Source organism: Ctenocephalides felis, unplaced genomic scaffold (assembly GCF_003426905.1).
Source record: "Ctenocephalides felis isolate EL2017-DRISC unplaced genomic scaffold, ASM342690v1 CF-g0.4_SCAFFOLD_01604, whole genome shotgun sequence".
Classification (NCBI taxonomy): Eukaryota; Metazoa; Arthropoda; class Insecta; order Siphonaptera; family Pulicidae; genus Ctenocephalides; species Ctenocephalides felis.
Window position 1 is genome coordinate 11,930,726 of NW_020537758.1, and position 11,470 is coordinate 11,942,195.

Below are 11,470 nucleotides of genomic sequence, written 5' to 3' on the forward strand. Positions count from 1 at the left end.
AAGAAACCTACAAACAAAATAGTACAATTTTTGAAATGTTTTTTTTTTTTAATTTTGTATTTTTACTTACCTAGGATAAGTTATAGTAATTTCCAAAAAAATGAAAATATTTTTTTATCGAACTTTACGTTTCTGTCTTACGTCTGATCGCAGAGCAAATAAATAGACATTTTCACAGTTTTCACTAGCAAGAAACTGGCATTAGATAGATTTGCCATAACAATGCTATGTTATGAGCTCTGGTTTTGCAGAATTGCCCAATTATTAGTACCATAGTTTTGCAAACTTTTTTGCATTTTTCTTGGAAAAGACTATCACAACTGCGACTAGTCAGTACAACTACTAATACAAATTTTACTAAAACAACAACTCTTTTCAAAAAGAAATCTTGTTTATTTTGAATTCTTGTTTATGAAATCAATTGTTTATACTGAGATTCAAGTAATATTGGTAAAACTAGCAAAAATTTAATAAAGCTACTTCTACAACGTAGAAACAATTCTAAAACCCCCAAACAATTTAAAACTATGCTTACAGAACACATTGGCTCATTACAACATAATATAGACTTTACAAATAAAAATTTTAAGGATGTGTAACAGAAGGGTCATAGAATATTTACAAAAAAATTATGTTGTTTTACTTATTTTTGCACAATTAAAATTGATGTATGTGTGTGTTTCGTCCACGATTTCAAATATTTAAAAAACATTCGATTTCTATTGATGGCAGGACATGCTGTTTAGTTTTGATCAAAGACAGGTTCAGCCGTTCTGAAGATATGGGGTAAAATTGAAAAGAAATACAGTTTTAAAAAAAACTTGGCATGCAATTCCAATAATTCGAAAAATATTTTAATTTTCAATGAAAGAATGTTAAATTTGTCTTTTGAAAAAAATTGTCTAAATTTTTGAAAAAATATATTAAAACAGCTTTATCATTTTTTTTATCCAAATATTTGCTACTTACTGGACATTCTGATTAATTTTTATTAATTTATTGAAAATATTTAAATAATGAGATTATTATGAATTAATATTTAGAAAAATTAAATTTAGAAGAATTAATATTTAGAATTAATATTTAGAAAAAGTCTTGAAATTCAGAATTTTTAAATTTACCACATACTGTATGCTAATAGGATTAAATACAATTTTTATTTAGATTTATTTATTTTGCGATAGTTTTATTTAACAATTTTAATGCTAACTAATTTTCATAGTCAACTGAGCTGTGGCTTTCTTTTAGACGAATAAAAAAATCTCATTTTTCTGACAAAATTCATATGAAATCAGTACTGCAATCATTATTATATCGCTTGTAAATAAATGATTAATAACGAGCCCTATTTACCATCTCTCGGTAAATATTTTATCAAATAATTTTCAGAAAGTTCTAATGAAACTTTGGAACAATTTCTACGAACTGTTTTACCAGCTCCTCCAGTATATATTATGACAGAGTTTCTCTATAAATATCAAACACTTTTCTATTCATATGATACTTTTGATCTGTATCAAATATATTACACATAGGTTTTAACATTTAAAATAGTAAAAACGCCATGTCATTTTATACATATTGCAAAATACGAAATGACATTTATGATTCGCATATTTTTCATTGTATAATACGTATTAATATTAAGTCTAACGAGACACTTTAGAAATGTCATTCAAAATCAAACATTGTATTTAATAATAAATAATTTAGATATTAACGTAATTCGTTCACGCCCATTGAATATAGAGAGGAAAACCACCATTATCTCAAAAACAAGTACGTAATTTTTTACTGTTACTATTTTAAAGTAGAGGATAAGAGATACGTAACCAACATCTACTTTGAAATCACGAAAGTAATTTTCTTCGTTGTCAGTGAGCGCTGTTGTTTAGTTAACGATACCTGAATCAAATTTTTCAGTATACGTTTTCTATGTGTTATTTATTTATTTATCCAACTTTCAGTGTAAAACGAGAAGTCTTTCTCTATAAATTTTATAGTTTGCTGCATTATTGTTTTATTGGTCTTTATCCAGAAACTGTTTAAGTTTAAATCAACATCCGTCGCCGGACTATACCGTCAATTAAATTTATTTCGATTCGTGTGTCATTAACTCGAGAATTTTTATGAAACCAGTAAAACCGAAGTCGTCTCGACTATTTTTATTAGTTGGAATAGATTCTTAGAAAAATATAATGACGGGTCAAAATTATGGATGCAACAGGAATTATTTAACGCCTTTTGTGGGAGACAGAAATTATATCCAGAAAGGCATTAAAATACCACAATATAAATATCCTTATTAATATAAATATTTTAGCAATACAGATTTAAAAAAGTTGCAAGAACAATAATATTTTTTTATTTATACATGATCTACAATGTCGATTACCAATTCTCCAGTAATATGAATCAAGAATATAATAATTTGTAAAGATTATATTGAGCCAAAATATTTTTTTTTAATTTCTGCATCTCCAAAACCTCTGAACCTGCTTTTGCAAAAATATAATCAATTCTTTCAACACATATAAAATATCAAAACTGCTATTTTCTTTTTTTCCGTATCTCCGAAACGGCTGGATCATTTTTCTAAGATATGCCAAAATATTTTGAAACTCCTGGAATGTAAAGATTTCAAAAAAAAATATTTTCGATTTTTTTGCAATTACTATAACTGACCGTTGCACAAAAATTTGCAATTTTAGAAGCTGAATCTCGTACTTTATTGATTAAGTTAAGTTGATTACATGTACGTATCGAGAATTTTATGCAGCTTGTCTTAAGGCAAAATGCCACTTACAATTAGTGTCAATTTCATCCCCAATTAGGGTTCCTTATTTCCGCAACCGAACCAAAAGTTTTGTGGTAAAAATTGCGAGTAAATATATTTTTTGTTGCAAAATCAATAACCAATCTGACCAGAAATCCATGAAACAAATTTCATTGCTCGTTATGAAATTGAATAATTAAAAATACATATTAACTGTACCTGTAACAAAAAATTACATTAAAAAAAACTGACATTAATTAATGAAACCGTACAAGCAGATGTATGTCTAAATATCCGTTTGTTGACATGTCACGAAGCAAAATTGTTAATTAGTAGAAAAATCTTTAAGAATGTGTCACATTTCCTAAATTTTTATCATTATTTGTTCCAGATCAACTTTCTAGACCGGACGCAGGTTATCAATTAAGAGTCCAAGTATAAAAACTAAAAACATACGAAAACTGGAACTTCTTTGTACCACAACTAAAACGGGTTTGGAGTCCAATCCAAAGCAATCCAGATATTACATATTATTTTTAAATTATCATCAGTTTACATATTACAAGGATAGCCTATTATTATGTGAATACAAAAATAATTACTCGACTACGTTAATGTTAAAATAATCGGCTCGATGGTAAAATAATATAAGTAAACGCTCGGGACTAGTTTTGGTCGTGTCTATTTCCATTATTACAAAAAAGTTAAGAAGTAGATTCTAAAATAAGTGAATTCTTGATAGTGATTATTATAAAAATTAGACTTTTTGTTCGTATCGTGTAATGGAATTTAAATTGTAAATATATTTCATATCAATCTAGTGTAGATACAAAAATTCACGAAAAAAGATTATAGTGAGAATTCATTTATTTTAACTTTCCGCATAAAAAACGAAAATAAATTTTTCAACTTTTCTTAGGGCCAAAAATCGAAAATGAAAATTTTTGCATATCTTCATGTTTCAGAGGTTTCTGAACATATTGGCATGCCTCAGAAAAAATGGATGTGTGTGTGTGTTTTGTGTGTTCGCAATTTTTTGTCCACGTTTTCGGGCAATTTGAATGATTCAAAAAGCATTCGATTCCTATTGATATGGAGATCTACTCATTATTTGGCAAAGGTTGGTCCAGCCGTTACGGAGATACGGAGCAAAGAGTGCAGAAAATAGAAATTGAGTTTTTGAGAAAACGGAGTATCCGATTTGAATGATCTGAAAGACAGTCAATTTTTAATGATTGAGGGAAGTGGTGATTAGTTTCTGGGAAAGACAGGTCCAGCCGTTTTGGAGATATCAAGCTAAATGTACAAAAAATGGCAGTTTTGAGAAATGTAAGCATTCAATTTGTTTGTTTTAAAACTTTCCGCTTGTGTCGACTAAACAATTGTTTTTGGATTTATTATTTTACTTTTTTTTTAAAAAAAAAAAAGATTTTAATTTTAATTCTGGCTAAAGTTCCAAAGCTCACTTATACACTTTGAATAAATAATTTTAACATTGCAATTCAGTTTATATATTTCTTATAAATATTAGACAATGTTACAGTATTTATATCTGATTTATTTAAAATATTTAATATTCCTCGAACATTCGGGAAGTTCGGGAAGTTCCAGTAATTTGCCTTAAGGCACGATGCCATATACCACTGGTTTTGCAAATCTTCACACTTCAGTAGACTTTATAAAAACTTTCTCAATAAAAAGTCTAATTTTAACTCACATCATTTTTTCAGACCTTGATGAATTTGTCAAATTAAACGACTTGTCGTAGAGTCGTAATATTTTAGTATGTTCTTTCTGAAACCATCGACTCCTAATAGAAAGTTTCATAAAAATCGTCAAAAAAAAATTCTAATAAATAATCCGGAAGAAACGATCTGGTAAAATATTATATAATTAATAAAAATTATCAGAATTATTCAGAAATAATCAGAAATTGATTTTACCAGATGATTTCTGGCGTACATTGGTCATAAAAATGATTTTTTTGTGGATAGCAACTTTGTTTTTTAATTTCAATAATTATTACAACTTGTGACTATTTTTTTTCACGAGATACATTTAATTACAATCACAAATTTGAATCCATAATTTGATATGACTAATATGAATGTTACTACTACTTGAATATTATATGTTATGTATGAAGAGTAGAGGTATTGCCTAACCCGAAATTCTAACGGCCACACGATTGTGTTCTGTTCTGTTCTGTTCATGTATTATACTTTTTTTCTAAATTATTCGAACGTGGTTTTGTAAATGACTAATCATTTTTTGACAGCATCCTACATTTTTTCATGATTTGCCTCTTGTGTCTTCAGATGTGTTCGTTCTCAAGAACTCCACACTCCATTATAATTTCCATACGTGTATGGGTTTAAATACACTAAATATTAAACTCGTTTTTAGATCAACATTTATGCTTTTAAGATATTTTCAAAATATAATCTTAGAATAAAATTACCGGAGTTGATGAAAAAAAACTCGATTCTAGATGGATGACCGTCCGTTCCGTCACAAGATATGGACTACTTGTTATACGGGGAATTAGTTATTTAAATAATTTTGTCTTCAAATATACTTTATACGGGTATCAATATATTAAAATGATTTGCATAAAAATGCATGTCATTACTTGATTCTTGTTTGAATGATGGGATTGAATTGGACATTTGAAAGCTTGTCTATTGGATTCTGGATAGAATTTCATATACATACATAATAATTTTTCGAATTTAATTTATTACGTGCTAATACGACTTTTATATGTTTTTTTTATTTATTGATTGTTGTGGTTATTAAAATTGTAATTATATATTTCAAACTGGAGTAAAAAAATATAGAGCAGAATTTTATTTATCTAAATTTGCTATATTATTAATTTTGCATATAGTAGATACAAATCATAGTAATTTCTAATAATAAATCATTTATTGCAGTAAAGTTTAAATTAATTAGTAATTATAAGTAACCTAAAGGTAAATAAAAATAAATAAATTTAACGTACTCTTTTTGCAAATATTATTTCATTACGTAGTTTCCGAAGAAGTTTGTATTTTCTCTAAAAAAATCCGGCTGCTAATTTTGTCATTCTGAATTGCTTGAGACCAAAATTAGGAAAAATACGTGTATCTGAAACAATTTTCGAAGTTACTCAAATCTGCTGAACCTATTTCAAAAATTTAGATTTGACTTTAGATTTAACTCTACAAAGACTCACTTTGTTTTTTGTGCAAAATTCTGAACCAAATTTAAAAATTAAAACACTATTCAAAAATTATTGGGAATCCTGATTTGAAATTCCTGGCAATGATTAAAAATATTTTTTATTTTTTATTCCCCTTTTTGCAGTGACTAGATTACATCTACAACATCATTTAGCAATTAATAAACGTTCCCAAGTTATTTGTTTTTTATTACATCAAATTAGAAATTGTCCTAAATGTCTTAACAAATTTGATCTGTAATTGATTCTTTCGACGACAAAAAATTTAACTGACATTTCCGTTCTGGATAGTAGTTACAAATGCATAAATTTATACAAATTGTTTATCAATTGATTCTTATTTATTATGAAACCAGTATGTAGAAGAAAACGAATATATGTATATATATATATATATATATATATATATATACATATATGAAGGGTATCCCAGAATTCAACGTCAAACCAAAACAAATGTGGGATCAAAGTAGACTGGACATCGAATTGGAACAAATGAATAATGACATTCCATAATATTTATTTTTGTAAACAAATATTTTATATTACATTTTTCATATAGTTGAAAATGATCAGTTATAAATTGAGTTCATTTTCACATAAAATTAAAATATTGACTGTAAATGTCCTGAAATAAAATAGAGAAAAATATTATGAGCTTTTAAGTGCAACATAGAGCTTTCGTGAAAATGTGGCCATTTTCAGATATTTTGTTCAATTAAGCTTTATATCTATATTCATAAATCATATTTTTAAGACCACAGTCAAAAATAATATCATAATTGCCCCAAGTTTTCAAAAATTAAGACTTTTTGTTAAACAATTTATTTATTTTTTCCAGAGGCTCTCCTTAAAAAAAATGTACTAAAGTGTGTTGGCAAGTTATATCAACAGAGGCACATATTAATAACTATATTTAACTATATTTAACTAATATTAAATTTTTTGAATAATAATATTTAAAATTTTTGATAACATTTATTTCGTAAATAACTCAAAAAATCTCAAAATATCACGTCAAAAAAATCCAGAATTTTTCAAAAAGTTTACAAAAATATCACTGTTTTTTATAGGTACTAAAAACACACGTGATGCTATTCATTTATTTATTTTACAAGTCGTCAGTATAATGATATAATAAGGTTCAAGTCAATATTTTGCAGATTTAATATAATTTAATTAACTATTGACTATTTTTTTACTTATTTATTTATTTTTTAATTTATTTACTTTGACTTATTTATATCTACTTAATTTTACGTATTTTTAAATATAACTAGTTTGTTTGTTGCAAGTATCTTTCTTTTAAATTTAATAGGTATTTTAATAAGCTTTACAATACTTTTACAATATAATTATTTTGTTTAACTAATTTTAGGTGATTTTATGATATTTTAACAAATTTAAGTGTCTGATAATATAATTATTATTATTATTATTTTTTCAAACAAATTGATAGGTATTTTTACAATATAGGTATAAAAGGTGAGAAAAAGGGGTAATTTTAAACATCACCAGCTATCATCAAGGGAGGAGAAAAGTTCAAAAATCTTTGAAAATCGATCACGTGATTCATAAAATATTGATGTAACGTTTATTAGAACTCAATTTTGATATATTATATCAATAATAAATTTGGGATTTTACATGAATATATTTTAACATTGTATGTCCCTAATAGACTTTTAAGCTACTGAACAAATTTTAAATTTGGGTTGCAGACTGTGTGTATTTATATCTAACTTGGTCTTTTAACAATAGTATAAATCTAAAGTTGAAATATTTGTAATTTTAATTTTGGCAATACTTATATAGCTCAAATTCCAATCTTTATTTTGCATTATCCACATGTTAAAATTTCAAATAATTATTTCAGGTTATTGGATTTTTCGATATGTCGTAATGCTTAGTTTTGTGTTGTCTGCATTTTCCGTTGACGTACTGATTTTGTATTGTAGCTGGTATATATTTACACAAAAAATGCGATTCTGATTCATTTAATCTGAACCTTTTATTTCTAGACAAATCTAGGCGATATTTATATAGCTCAAATCCCAATCTATATTTTGCATCATCCAAATATTTGAAATATATCCATCACTAAATATTTTACCAAATCGAGTTAACTCAGTCAATTTCCATAATTTGCTCTCATGAGACAATTCTCGTGCCTTCAGTCAGAGTCAGTAGAGTCAGTTGGTTTCATTTTCAGTAGAGTGTTGTTTGATGTTTGAATATATTGGACAAGAAGGAAACGCTAATAACCAACAGCCGCTATAGTGCCGTTTAATCATACTCAATTTATAGTCACCAACCGTGCAATTGAAGTTAATTTAAATCAATTTAACCAGAACTTAATGAATCTGTGATCTGTGAAACATTGCATACGGCATACCATGGATTTTCCATGGAAACGATACTGGGACTATATTTGTAGTTATCTGGTGCAGGACACGTGCCGGAAGAAAAAAATTATATGTGGTCTCATTATTGACATACTGATTTTTAGACTTAGATACTTCAGATTTGATAAATTTATTGTTATAAAATATATATATGATGTAAATGATACATGAGTATGCTACCTAAAGTGTTCTACTTTATTACATTATCAGGAATTCAAAAAATACCATAAATCATTTCTTTTTTTTTTTTTTTTTTTTTAAAATTTTTATTACTAATTATTTTTTCTTTTTTTTGTTTTTTTTTATCTTACATACTACATTTATTTTACTTTTTCTTTACATATTTTTACTGTTTATTTACATTTTTCTTTACGAATATCTTCCAAGGGCAGGTCCGTGGGTTGAGTTGAAAATGCACTCAATCATGGTTGCACGATGTCAGAGCCTTTACATTTTTTCTGTTGTATAGAGATACAAATTCGACTTCCTTTTTGTATTCAAAGCGATACCATCTTAGTACCTCTTTACTTCCAAGTGGCGTGTTTAGCCTACAGCTTTGCCCACGAAAGGCCATTTTCACTTGAAATCATATTTGAAATCTATGATTTCAAGTGAAAATTTGGTATCAAGCTGTTTTGATACCGAACCGACCGAGGTTGGATTCGAACCCGGGACTAGGATTTGCTAGCCCACGTTCTTACCACGGGACCACGGCCGGTCCTTTCTTGAGACCAATCGTAATGCTTTGTTTTGTGTTGTCTGTACAATTCGTTCACATACTGATTTTGTATTGTAGCTGGTCTATATTTATACAAAAAATGCGATTCTGATTTATTTAATCTGTTTTAAATATACGGAAATAATTTTGTACGAACAGAATTTTTGAAAAATAAATTTACTATTCATTTCCAGATTTTATATACAGTTATGTATGAAAAAAAAACGCAGAAAAAAAATCAAATATATAATTGTTTCAATTACTCAATATTGGATGAATTTATAAACTAACATTATTATTATTATATTAATTGCTAAATTTCAGAAATAAGAACTACTGGCATTAGTTTATTCTGTTTCAACTATGTTTTATAAAATTTTATAACTCTAATGATATTTAGATTAGAATAAATGTTGACTATTATATAGTTTCAACATGAAAACGACTTCCTTTATAAAACACGTAACAAACTCTTAATCTAAATTATCTTAACAACGGGAAATCTTGATTTCAACATATAATACTAATTCAGATGAAGATGTTTTGTTTTAATAAATGATAAACCCTCGAAATAAATAATGAATGTTTATTCATTTTCTCAAAATTATTACTAGTATAAATTTACTAGAAATGAATACATCAAGATATAATTTTTTTTAATAGCCTCATCTTAATTTTAGATAACCAAGTCTTTGATGATTTTTATTTTCAAATTTTGCTAATTTATAAATTTAAACAGTCACAACAATTGATTATTTATTATTGATCAGAAAAAATGCTCTTATCTGCTAATTATTTTATTACACACGCTAATAGTACTTTATATAAATTTAGTTATTCTATATTTAAAATGATTCAAGTAATGATTAATAAATAAATGAATAGTAATAATATTTACATTTTATAATTTTTTTCAAAATCTTTGTATTTATAGAACATGAACTTCTAGTTTTTAGTCGAATTCTCTATTTTAATGACTTCATCACAATCGAACAAAAAAAATCCAAAAAAGTTAAAATTATTGCTTGTCCTTGATGTAAATGTTGATCTCCGAAAAAACGTTTTAAGTTTTAACCCAAATTATGTGGATATCAGATTACCTAAAAAGAACTGTGGTATCCTCACATTTTTTCTAAAATTGATGACACACAGATAAAATTCAGTGGTATTCTAGTAATTTATATTATTCTTATTTTTTTTCTTTTTTCAACACATTTTGAATCTTGTATGAATAAATTAGCTGGCTGATATATTAGTAAATTAAATTTTGTTGATTTGGATAAATATTGTGAAGTAAATATTAATATGAGTCAAACAATATTTAAATACAAAACTTACTGCTATTTCTAATAAAATTTTGTGGAACTTAAAATATATTTTAAAATCGGAAATTTACCACCTGAGATAAGCAATACTGTAAAAGTGTCAACATTTTCAAAACCATTCTCACCCCAAGTTACATATGTAAAATTTTAATACCTATATCCCTTTTGTATAAATCTATCGTTAAATACCATTCGAATGTGATTTCTTGCAATTGTATAATTGAAACTGATAACTCTGGTAATTTATGGTTGACTGACTATTCGAATCATTTATAAAATCCGCAAGTTTTTGCATCCGATCAATAGAGATTTACTCGAATGTAATGTCTAATGTCGAATCGAATCGTAAAGGGTTACAGCTGTCGCTTTTTATGAATATTTGATTTTGCATAATTTGCTCGTTCATCATCTTACGATCAGATCAGAGGAGAGGACATTGGAGGTTCTAGTTTTAATGTGTTGTGCATTCGTGCATATTAAATTCGATAATAATTGCACGAGAATGGTTCGGTGCAAAAATTATTTTTGCAATGCAAGGGCAGCGGTTGAGGGGTAATGGATTTTAACAAGATGAGGAAATCGATTTATCTAAATTTTGTACTCTGTTTATTTTTCATACTTGCGTAGACACTGAACTCTATGAATATGGATTTTGCAGGATAGGATATTAAAACAATTGAAACTTTTGAATTGTAGAACGTGGGTACAGGACAACGTCTATCGGGTCATCTAGTATAATATATATATATATATATATATATATATATATATGTTTAGCCTTGCACTATTTCTCAATTATCAAATACATTTTGCAAGTTGTGGAAGACATAATCTTATTGCAGAATCATCAAAAATCGTATATTAATGAATTATATTTTTTTTCGTTTATTAGTCAAATTATTATCTGATCATAGTTTTCTATCAGTAGCATTTCTGTATAAATATAATATTATAATACCGATCTCGAATATAAATTAATAATTTATCAAATCCGAACGGAAGAAAACTGGCCATACGTGAAAT